General features: G+C 45.7%; 1 protein-coding gene across 2 annotated transcripts in view; it reads right to left on the reverse strand.

Moving 5' to 3' along the window:
* Nucleotides 1-11,637, reverse strand: part of ST14 (ST14 transmembrane serine protease matriptase) — a 132,329-nt gene extending 120,692 nt beyond the window's left edge. The window contains exon 1 of one of the 2 annotated variants that reach the window (XM_085864967.1): nt 11,481-11,637. The gene's annotated coding sequence lies outside the window, so the exon portion shown is untranslated. The remainder of the gene's footprint in view (nt 1-11,480) is intronic. The other variant, XM_085864949.1, reaches the window with a different exon arrangement.
* Nucleotides 11,638-12,421: the final 784 nt, after the last annotated feature.

Consider the following 12,421-nt stretch of genomic DNA (forward strand, 5'->3'; position numbering starts at 1 on the left):
TAGACTAAATAAATTAAAGAGGAAGCTGCTCAAATGAGTAAAATAAAATTAACATTAAAAATAATTTATACAAGGGTCTAGGGCTCTCGGCTAACAGAAGAGCTGATGAAAAGGGGCAGCAGGGTCAAACATTGCCATTGGGTGTGGTGGGGATGGACAGTCATGAGGAGGAAAGGAGTAACAATAAAAAAAAATAGTCGGAACAATGTCCCAGAGGGGAACAAAATTGGAATCAGTATTTGTTTAAAAAAAAACCTCTTATTGATGTGTATATGAGGTAGTGATTGGCAGCGTGTTTGAAAGATCGAAGTGAGGACGATGAGAGAACGGACACAGAGACACATAATTCCACAACTGGGAGAGTGAACGTCGAATGAATGCATGTGGCCAACTAGCCTGAACTTAAGGATGGTGAGCAGATGAGAGATTATTGAGGAACATGGGCAATCTAGGGTAGATTGGGGAGGGCAGAGGTAGGAGAGGGCAGGAGGAGCAAGATGAGTGCTTTTATAAAATAAAATAAAAAGAGAGCCCACCAACTTGTCACCAGTGGGAGAGCGACAGATCTTGGGAATCGGCCTCCTAGTGCCCTGAGATACCAATGGTGCGGAATGCTTCATTTATGACCACCTCAAGAGGAACAAGGTGGGAAGCAGGAGAACTAGCCCAGAGTGGGGAGCTATACTCCATTTGAAAGCCTCGCACAAAGTGATGAGCTCTGTGCCTCAGGAATGCCTTGACTCCATGGAGAATATGCAAACGACAACTGAAAGTTCATGGTCGATAGTGAGATCAAGGAGTTACAGGCACTTTACCTTTTCTGAAGGCTATCCAGAGAAGTGGAATGGATAGTTTGATTTCCAATCCATGTGGAAAGACTTACTGCCATTGAATGTCATGTTCCAAGTAGCTGAGCAGAAGCTCATCGTATCCAGGGCTGATGAAAATAAAGTAGCAGTGGGCAGATTTTTTTTTTTTTTTAGTGTGATGTATCATCATGCACCAGGTGGAGTCATCAGCAAAATGGAAAAGTTGGCTTTCCAGAAGATCAGACAGGTGATTGATACAGATCGAGAACTAGAAAGAGCAATCAGAGAATGCAAACCCTAACCAGAACTTGTTTTGTGGGGTGTTTGTGCACTGCTGTGTGACGTAATTAATGAGGCATAATTAGAACTGCCACTTTATAATAGCTGGCAGTGATGACCGGGTACAAAGACATCCCGCTTCAATTTGACACCTGACCCTGACCCATGACGTTTTTCATTATTATTCCCGCGCCTTCGAAGAAAAGCGGGAATATTGTGATTGTCTCTGCCATCTGTCCGTCCGTCCGTCTTACCCTGTAACTCCTACACCGTTTGAAATAGGAACTTGAAACTTTGGAACATAGTAGATATATGTATGGATAAGTTCACAACACTTTCGGATTTTTGATATGACCCCCTAGGGGCAGGGCCAGAGGGGTTGGGGTCATGGGGGTCGATTAAAAAAAAATTGTCATAGCTTTTTAAATAAATAAAATTTCACCTCGCGCTAATGGGACAAAGCAGTGCGTGCGGGAATATGCGATGGTGTGCCATCGACAACGTAGTTCGAGTTATTCAATTGAATTTAGAATGGGATTAAAATAAATCCAATTCAAATGAAATGGAAAACCAAATAGGTATCGTACTGCATTTGAGTCATCAGGAGGAACCCAAACAATCAAAAAGCAAAGATGAAGTCATCAGGAGGAATCTGGAAAGGATTCACATTTCAGCTGCTACTCCTCTACCCTCAAACACATCCAGGCACAGCCAAGTGAGCATTATTAAAAATAAAAAAATAACCCAGATTCCAAAAAAAATATAAAAATATTCTGGCTGCCAGACCGTGTGTCCGATTAGGTTGAAATTTAAAACATGTATTCCCCATCATGACTAGATCATAATTGTGAGGTTTCATGTCAATTGATTAAACAGTTCCAGAGAAAACATTTAATATTTTTATTAAATCCAATATGGCTACCAAACCATGTGACCTGTCAATGATTCCTGAGCAACCTTGTACTGCCATGGCTTGGGGAACATTTCTGTGAAGTTTCCCCTCGATCTGTCCAGCCGTTCTGGAGAAGATTTTTATAGGTTTGGGGTAAATCCAATATGGCTGCCAAACCATGTGACCTATGACATAATATGTGAACCTTTTGTTCCTCATGGAAAGGCAGTCATACGTGTAAAGTTGCGCCTCAATTTAATATTGTTCTTCAATCCAATATGGCTGCCAAGGCATGTGACCTCTCAATTATTCCTTAACTTGTACACCTAAGGCTTGGGGAACATTTGTGTGAAGTTTCTCCTCGATCTGTCCAGTCATTCTGGAGAAGATTTTTTATAGGTTTTAGGGTAAATCCAATATGGCTTCCAAACCATGTGACCTATGACACGTGTGAATCTTTTGTTCCTCATGGATAGGTGGTCATATGGGTAAAATTTTGCCTTGATCTGTTAAGCCACTTCAGAGAAGAAGATTTTTGAAGGGTCTTTTTTGTTGTTTCATTTTTTTTAACAATATTGCTGCCGAATCACATGACTGATGACATCATCAAAAAAATTTCTGACAACCATTTTATCCTGAGATGACCCTCAAAAATTTTCATACTGCTCATATGTAGCGTTCTACATATGCAATTATGACATCAATTCAAAAATATATTTAAAAAAAAACAAAAAAAAAACATTCCCTATGAGGAGTACTTGCCATGTGTAAAGTTTCAATTATTTCCTTGGTACGGTTTCAGAGATACAGAGGTCCACGTGACCTATGACATCATAATTATGATCAAAACATTCTACCCGAGTAGTCGCTCCCATGGTGAAAATTGTCTCAATCGGACAAGCGGTTGTGGAGAAAAACACGAAAGTTTTGTGCGGACAAACAGACAGACAAACAGACAAACACGCAAACAGACGCAAACGCAATACCCTCTCCTTCAGCGAGGGTAATAATGTAGGTTCAAGGATGCTGCCATGTGGGAACCCACCATAAAAGGACAGGTAATGGGAAACAACCTCATAGAGGAAATCAGATAACCAGTTGAGCAGGGGGCCATGAATACCAAATGAAAACTACTTAGAAATCAAGGCTGGGTGCCAGGTGGCATGAAACTCAAGTGATATCCAGACAGATAACCCTAACCTCTTGGTTCATGGCATCCATCTACTGATGTGTTAGGAGCAACATATCCATGGTGAAATGACCAGGTCAACAGCCAATCTGGTAGTCAGTTACAGATAGTGTTTGGAGGTTGGCTGCAATGATCGACCCCATTACTTTGTTTATGATGGGAAGAAGGCTTATAAGTCTCATTGAGGGGAGTCATTTTGGAACCTTTCTTATGGATGGGAGTGATGTTTGCATCCTTCCAAAATGGAGTAAGTTGCTCATTCAAGATGGACCTGTGAGAGAGAGAGGAGAGAAGGTATGGCAGGATTGAAGCACAGGTCCTGAGAATTAGAGCATTTGTGTTATGTGTTGTGTTAAAAAAGGACTGCTTGCAAAAGAGGTGCAAGTTTCATAAGAAACTACTCTATTATGGCAGGGGAGGAGTTCACATGCTGTATGGAATATTCTGCACAAGTGTAAAGGGTGGATACAGGAAGGGTTGGATTTGGGACCTTTTTTGAGTGAACACAGATTTCAAGAACTTTCTCCACCCCCCCCCCCCTCAAGCAGAGTACAGCACGACTCATTCCTCTAAGAGGGATGCAATGAAAAAAAAGGATTGTCTACCAGATGGCAGACACAGACCTAACCAGCTCCCAACAGGCTTTGAAGGATGGTGAGAGGCTAGAAAATTTGGATTGCAGACAGGTCTGATGTTGGGGGCTGGCTCTTAGTAGAACAGATAAAATGGTTCCAAACTGTATGGGGAGACATCAGGTTGCTATCAGTGTGGTCTTATGTCCAACAGGAGAATGCGAGTTGTTTTCTCATGATGGCCTCACTACCTTCCCTATGAGGAGTAATTGACATGTGTCAAGTTTCAATTATTTCCTTGGTACGGTTTCAGAGATACATAGGTCCACGTGACCTATGACATCATAATTATGATCAAAACATTCTACCAGAGTAGTCGCTCCCATGGTGAAAATTGTCTCAATCGGACAAGCGGTTGTGGAGAAAAACACTAAACCTTTGTGCGGACAAACAGACAGAAAAACGGACGCAAACGCCGGACGTATACACCAGTGTACCATTGTTGAGATGGACAAAAAAGTTGAATGTGGGATGGATTGAACTTGGGCAGAAGAGAAATTGGTCTTGAGATTCTGAAGCGATGTGACAAAAAGTTTTGTGGTCCGACAAAACCAAGATGGAATTTTTTGGCCTAAATTCAAAACGTTATGTTTCGCACAAATCCAACACAGCACATCACCCAAAGAACACCATCCCTACAGTGAAGCATGGTGGTGGCAGCATCATGTAATGGGGATGTTTTTCATCAGCAGAAACTGGGGCATTTGTCAGGATAGAAGAGAAAATGGATGGAGCAAAATACATAAAAATCCTGGAGCAAAACCTGCTGCCCTCTGCAAGAAATCTATAATTGGGATGGAAGTTCACCTTTCAGCATAACGACCCGAAGCACACAGCCAACACGAGACGGGAGTGGTTAAGGAGCAAAAAGATAAATGCCCATGAGTGGCCCAGTAAGAGCCCTGACCTACTCGAGCCATACGAGGAAACTCTCCTCATGCATGTATGTGCGTGCACAATATATATATATATACACACACAAGCAAATACAACCCGTCGCGATAGGTCAGGTATGGGAGCATGTGCCAGAACAGCGCGTCGCTGCGTCCACTTTCCGCCGGTACTCCAGGGGCCTCCGTCTGGCCATCCCCCAGGCAGATGCCAGGCCCATCCCCATCTCCTTGAGATGATGGTCAACCTGCTGCAACCACGAGGCACATGGTCGGCTCACTGGCCTCCTCCACTCAAGAGACTCCCCCGCTGAGAGAATCTGGTGAGCAGGATCAACGTCAGGAAAACGAGCCACATGTCCATACAGCCGCAACTGACGCTCACGGACTATGCAGGCAACAAATCTCATCCGAGTCTCTCTCAGCAACCGCTCGTTGGACACAAAATCCGACCAGTCTCCCCATCCATCCATCAATCCATGACTCCCCAGGCCCGACCCAGATGTCTATTGACCTCTGACTCACAGCCAGCAGAGACGTGAATATCACTGCCAAGGTAAGTGAATCTCTCCACGACCTCAACATCCTCACCACAAACAGACACAGACAGGACAGCAGCATCCAGGATGTCACCGAAAGCCTGGATCTTAGTTTTGACCCAAGAAACCCGTAATCCCAGCGGCTCCGACTCCTCATTCAGCACCTCGAGGGCCCCCAAAAGGATATCTAAAGTCTCCGCAAAGATGACTGCATCATCTGCAAAATCAAGGTCCGAGATCTTGACATTCCCAAACGATGCACCGCAGCCTGATCTCTCTGACATCCTCCCTAAAATCCAGTCCATACAAGTGCTGAAAAGTGTGGGGGTCAGTACACACCCCTGACGAACTCCAGTAACAACTGGAAATAAGTCAGAGATGGTACCACCACACTTCACAGCATTTTCAGTACCAGAGTAGAGTTCAGACATCAGATCGATCAGTTTTGGTGGCACCCCACGAATACCAAGAATCCTCCAGAGGACATCCCCATTCACTGGATCGAACGCTTTACAGAGATCAACATAGGCTGCAAGCAGCCCCTGCCGAAACTCTCGTCTGTGTTCAGTGAGGACACGAAGAGCAAGGATACGTTCAATCGTTGACCACTTTGGTGTAAAGCCTGACTGCTCTGGACGCTGGTGCTCAAGCAGATGGTGGCGAACCCGATCAAGAATTATCCGAGCAAAGACCTTGCCCGGCAATGAGAGCAGCGTCACCCCTCGGTAGTTGTTGCAGTCTTGGCGATCACCCTTCCCTTTCTAGAGAGGAACAACAAGGCCCCTCTTCCAGTCAGTTGGGATGATGCCTGTGTTCCAGGCAGAGCACAAAACTGCATGCAACGACACGAGTGCAGCATTTCCACCAGCCTTGAGAAGTTCAGCATGGATGCCACAGATCCCTGGAGCTTTGCTCCGTTTCAACTGGTTCACCGCAGCCCGTGTTTCCACAAGTGAAGGTGGACCACAGTTGATTCGAGGGTCAGCAACAGGGATTGTAACACCCTTGACGTCCAACTCGACAGCTGGGGGATCAGCCTGGTACAACCACTCAAAGTAACCGGCCCAGCGGGCCTTCACTTCAGACTCCTCTGTCAAGAGCCTACCACTCTCTGCTCTAACTGCAGTGCTTCGAGGGATGGGCTTGGATGAACGCAATGCGCGAATTCCCTTGTAAGCGGGACGAGAATCACCTGTCGACAGGTGATGCTCTACCCCCTCACAGATTCCTCGCAGATAGGCTTCCTTGTCCACCCTCAGTGCACGTACAGTTTTACGCCTCAGCTCCCTGAACAGCTCAGCTCTGCCATTCAGCCTGGCCCTGCGACTCTGGTCAATGGTATCCAGTGTCCCTTGAGACAAAATTCTTCTTTGCCCTGCGGGGAGTTCCAAGACATCCACCGGCAACATCAAGGACGGTGGTCTTGAAGGCACTCCACAACTCTTTAGGACCCCTCAAAGCACCCAGACCCCCAAGTGTCCACTCAGCCTGTTCGCAAACTCCTCAGCTACTCTCTCATCCCTGAGCTTGCCAACATCCAGCCGAGGCTGGGATGGTACCATTCTCCAGGATTTAAGGTGCAGCTTTAGAGTTGCTACAACAAGCCGGTGGTCAGTATTGAGGAACTGAGCACTCCGGTAGACCCTGCAGTTCTGGATCATCCTCCAGCGACCATCAATGAGGACATGGTCAATCTCCTTTGCCGCACCACCAGCGTTTGAATACCAAGTCCAGCGATGAGCTTGTGGGCGCTGAAACCATGAACCAGCCACCCTAAGTCCATGACTTCTGGCAAAGTGAAGGAACTTAGTGCTATTCTGGTTCATAGTTCCTGACCCATGGGGACCAACACACACCTCATAACCATCCCTATCAGTTCCAGTCGATGCCTTGAAATCCCCCAAGACGAGAAGTGTATCTCGTCTGGGGCACGGATCAACCACAGACTCGAGCGTGGCGTAGAATGCATCCTTCACGGTGAGATCACTCGCCTCAGTTGGAGCATAAACAGAGACCAGGGAAATGACACCGAAGGAGTGACGAATCCTTAATCTCATAATACGCTCGTTGACCGGTGTTACCTCAATTATCATTGGGGTCAGCTTATTGGACACAGCGACAGCAACTCCTTGGGTATGGTAACCATCAGAGCGACCAGACCAATAGTAGGTGTAACCACCCACCATTATCTCGCCGCAATCCGATCTCCGAACCTCAGAGAGTGCTGCAATACCGATGTCCAAACGCTTGAGCTCAGATGATAACAGACAGGTGATCATCCTCTCTTAGGGATAGGACATTCCAGGCACCCACCCGAAGGGACCGCCTCAGGTTAACCCAAGGAGACCGCTGTCTGGTGGACGACACCTCAGCACCACTCCGACACACTCTCCCGCAATCTGATCCAGGGATGTTACCCCGTGGTTTCCCTCCAATCATCAAAGATTGGGGGTCCCGAAGGCTTTGCCCCAATCCCGTCATCCAGTGAGCTGCCCTGCGAAGGGAAGCTGCACAGGAGGTACTCCCACGGAGTGGGTTTTCAGATTTTTTTGCGTTTTTGTGATGTGCAGAATGAAGGGTTTTACGGTGGCCGGAGTGCAAATCCTGCCACCAACCTCCTAATAAAAAAGTAACCCAACTGCAAGAGGACGTCCGCAGACACCGTTGGGCACTAGATATGGATGGCCGTTGGCTCACAAGGAGCTCCTCCGCTCTTTGACAGGTTTTGTTTTTAATCCTGCTGGGTGTCCATATCCAAATACCCTCCTCACCAGAAAACCTGGTGGGGGAGACGGTTTAGTCGCCGACAACCAGACCATGGAACAGGTTAGTACAGGTTTACATGGTACCTGTAGCAGGTCACAGATATAACCTGACCTGACACCGTCGCTGAGGGCAATCAAGTGGGGGGGGGGAGAGAGAGAGAGAAGGGGGGTGCAGGTGAGAGGGGCAAGGGGAGGCAGAGATGATGAAGTTGGAGAGTTAGGGGGAGGTGGGGAGAGTGACACCTCACCAAACGTTGCTAGTCACTGCGGGAGGGTGTTTATGTGCGAGACACACACAACGAGAGAGCGACAGAGCTGTGGGAGGACAGTGCTGCATTTTATGAGGGGGGGGGGGCAAGGAGAGGACAGTGTGAGAGAAAAGGGTGGGAGAGAGAAGGAAAAAAAAAAGACAGGTGAGAGGTGGAGGTGGGGTTAGCAAAGAGAATGATATGTGATGCTTCATGACAGAACATGAAAAAAAAACATGTCAGAACAGCTGTACACACGACATAACAGAGTTTGTAAAGTAATCCGCTGACACATCTGCAAAAACTTTGATATTCCAGTTCCAGAAAATTTTTGGGAAAATGAACCAAAAGCAATCACTGAAAACATGGAAGTACCACTCACATACGACCTTATGATCCCATCAGGCGTGAACATCGAAAACAAAGCATTGCGATCAGATATAATACTTAGGTGCAAAAAAGAGAAGGCATTGCTAATTGAGGTGTTAATACCGGTGATTTTGGACCAACAATGCAGAAATCAAGAAAATGACCAAATACCAAGACCTCAAGCATGAAGTGAAAAGATCCTTTAAGCTGAAGAATGCCAAAGTAGTTCCAGTGATGATGAAGAACCTCATGGGAATGACGACGAAGAACCTCACAAAGATATTAAAAACCATCCCTGGGAATATCACTACAAACGAACTACAGTTGGAAGCCATCCTGGGCTCAGTAACGATCCTGAAGAGAGCCCTCGGCACAAAAATTTTAAAATAGAAAACTTCACAGCTAGGTCCGTGAATCGTGAACCCTTATTGAAATGAAGGACGCTACTTTGAGCCCACCCTGGGAGAACTCCATTCCACATTCTGAAACCCCATATGTGCACGCACACGCACACTTCTGTTTTGGTAACGCAGTTTATATACGTACACACGCATAAAATACATAAAAACGACAAACACAAAGATTTACCTTTAAACAGAGTTCTTTGAAAGAGGAATTCAAGTGGGAAATTAACAAAATTCAATTGATAAATATATCAAGGACCAGAACACAAAATGTCGATATCTGCTCGATGTCTTCGCAATCAATACATGGTTGGATGGACCCTCTTATTAATTTTAAATATGTATCGATGTCGAAGTGAGGGGTGGATTATATTAGGAGACCGCACAAAAAAGGTTAAACAAAGCGATATCCTGTAAAAATAAAATTGCACCTCCAGAAACACCAAATCAAGGTCGCCTGGTGTTGACTCAGTGGTTAGGGTGGCAGCTTGGGATCCTAGGGTCCTGAGTTCAGGCCCCGTCAGCCACTGAATTAATACACCAGGGGTATGACTCAGCCTGTCATCCTTCCGAGGTCGGCGAAATGAGTACCAATTCCAGTGTGTGTATTGGTAGAGGGGCACTGCATCAGTGACAGTCGTGCTTCAAGAAATGATAGCTACCCAGGCAGCTGATCTGCCATATGACCACCACCAACCAAGCAGATTGGAGAGTGCTCGCCAAGTGACTTAAGCACTCAAGCAAGCACACCAATAAAACGGTTAAGAAACGGCTAGTTTGGCATACGATTAGCAACACATTTAACATACATCTCCGAGAGATGCCAGAAATGTCAAGCCATGAACGCTGATGTCTCCAGATGTGTATAAGCATTGCAATATACCCAGCAATTCGTCGCTATGAACAGGCATTTGAAAATATGAGGAAAGTGAAAACTACTTTATCATTAAAAAAAAAAACTCGTTTCCCAGGATCGCCTGATGAAGGATATAACTAAATAAAGCCGTCAATTATCTTGAAAATGGGTGTTTTAATGAACCCAAACACCCAATTTTCACTCTTGCACTTCCTTGGAGTTTTCTTCATGTGCATGCAAAGTTTCAGGCTGCTCGGTTTTCTCGTTTTGGAGTTATGGATGAGACACACCGACACCGACCGACAGACAGACAGACAGAGACAGACCCTTTTATTAGTGCAAGATATAAATGCGTATATTACCATGCTGCTTGATTAGTGGTATCCCCGATAGGACTATCTTTGACGGACGGACGCAAGCATGCCGAGACCAAGCTCCCTTTTATGCACTAGATGTGCCAATTCCAGGGGAATTAACCTTTTTGTAATCCTGGGAAAAATTGTCCCGTCCGCAAATCCCACCTTGAATTCTGACATTTGTTGGAAGCCAAACCCATGGGTGTCTTCAACAATTTCCCAATCAAAAATATGAGGGGGGCAGGCTCTGATATTCTCAGGCACGTTGGTAAGCTCTTAATCTTTAAAAAATAAAAAATCTTTTTTAAAGCTTTAATTTGGATTCAAGTTCCTCCACTCAACCATCTGCTATTTCCCAGACCTACAAGTCACCCACTAAACCCAATCGCTGTCAAGGTGTTAAGTTTAACGGACGACTAGTTTCTGTGATCAAGCTTAAATGTGATTCTGCATCAGTAAACAAAACCAAACAATTTATTGCATCAACTTAAAAAGAGCACGTCAAACAGCCATGAGAAAGGAGAAGCAGCTGATGAATACAGAATGAGCCCTTCATTAGTGCAAAAGTGCTTTTTCCTACCACCTGTGGGATTGCTTCCTGTGACCATAATGATGATCCTTCTACTTGAAAAGGGCAACTTTACCAATAGCTTAAATCATCAACCGTCATATACATGTCCACGGTGTTTATACGTCGATACATGTCATGTGTGTCATGTGTGTCAAAATCCAATCAGTTCGTCCTTGTCACGCACACAGCCCGTCCACGAAGTTTGGTCCGAATTTATCCACAACTTTTTCAGATATCCTGCAAACAGACAAACACACAAACGGGTGAAAACAACGTCCAACAGCGTCGGTTTGCGAAGCGTTTCGGCAATTACAACAACAGGTAAATCACCTTGATTCGTGATGATCCGTATGTTGGCAGATTTAACAGTATTAGTAGTAATAATAAATAACAATAATAATAATACAAGCGTAAAACAAAATTCATCGAATCGGATTTTCGAGCCGGTCCAATTCAGAAACAAAACATCAAGTTGTTTTGTTTCCTCTCCCGTCATGTCCGTCGGTCACACTATCATAGATATCATTGCAGTCATCAAAAAAGAAACAGCAGGCACGTCAGGCACACCACCGCAACATCAGGCGCAACAACCATCGAGGGCTCTCAAATCTTGTCATCAGTGTTGTGGTTATTCACATTTAACCCTTCATCACCCGCACGGCCACCAAAGCCTAAACTCACCGGAACAAGGGCAGAAAGTCAAGAGGACCGAGCTCTCCGCACTTCTGTTCCTGCTCTGGGCGGATAACGTCACCAGGTGTGTACACCGCTGACGTCATGACGCTGACGCCAGGTTCGATGACGTCATGACGTTATTCAAGGAAACGGTTCTCACGCAACGTGCTCGCTTTCCCACTGACTTGGACAAATAAATCGTATCTCGGCACCAATAAAGCGACAGATGCATTTTAGTTGGGTGTCCTGCACGTCAAGTCACCTTACAGTCCGGCTATATACTTGATGCAAATTTTAAAGGGAAGGGGGGCAGCTTGGGGTCTAAATACAAGGGTTGGGGTCTTCAGCAAAAAAAAATTTGAATGAATATCACGTGATCATTGCGTGCATAAAAATCCCCCTTTTTGGTGGTGACATATTACAGTTCTTTAGTGCAAGTTTCATGACTCTTCCGACTTTCCTGTTGACCCTCAATCTCAGCATCACCTGCCAATCTCATCTTTACTTCGGCTCGAATAAAATCCACCACAGTCACGCACAACAACTATAACCCCAGGTCCAGCTCTTTGGTGGAGACGTCACCAGCGAGGTGATGGGTGGGGGGAGACAGACAGAGACAGAGACAGAGACAGAGACAGAGACAGAGACAGAGACAGAGACAGAGACAGAGAGAGAGAGAGAGAGAGAGAGAGAGAGAGAGAGAGAGAGAGAGAGAGAGAGAGAGAGAGAGAGAGAGAGAGAGAGAGAGAGAGAGAGAGAGAGAGAGAGAGAATGAAGTTGGAGAGTTAGGGGGGAGGTGGGGAGAGTGACACACACACACACACACACACACACACACACACACACACACACACACACACACACACACACACACACACACACACACACACAAACGAGCTCGGTAACGTCTCCACCAGAGAACTAGCGAAATTGCCCACTCATATATT

Source organism: Eptatretus burgeri, chromosome 2, assembly GCF_056783735.1.
Source record: "Eptatretus burgeri isolate ZD-2024b chromosome 2, Ebu_testis_v1, whole genome shotgun sequence".
NCBI classification, from domain to species: domain Eukaryota; kingdom Metazoa; phylum Chordata; class Myxini; order Myxiniformes; family Myxinidae; genus Eptatretus; species Eptatretus burgeri.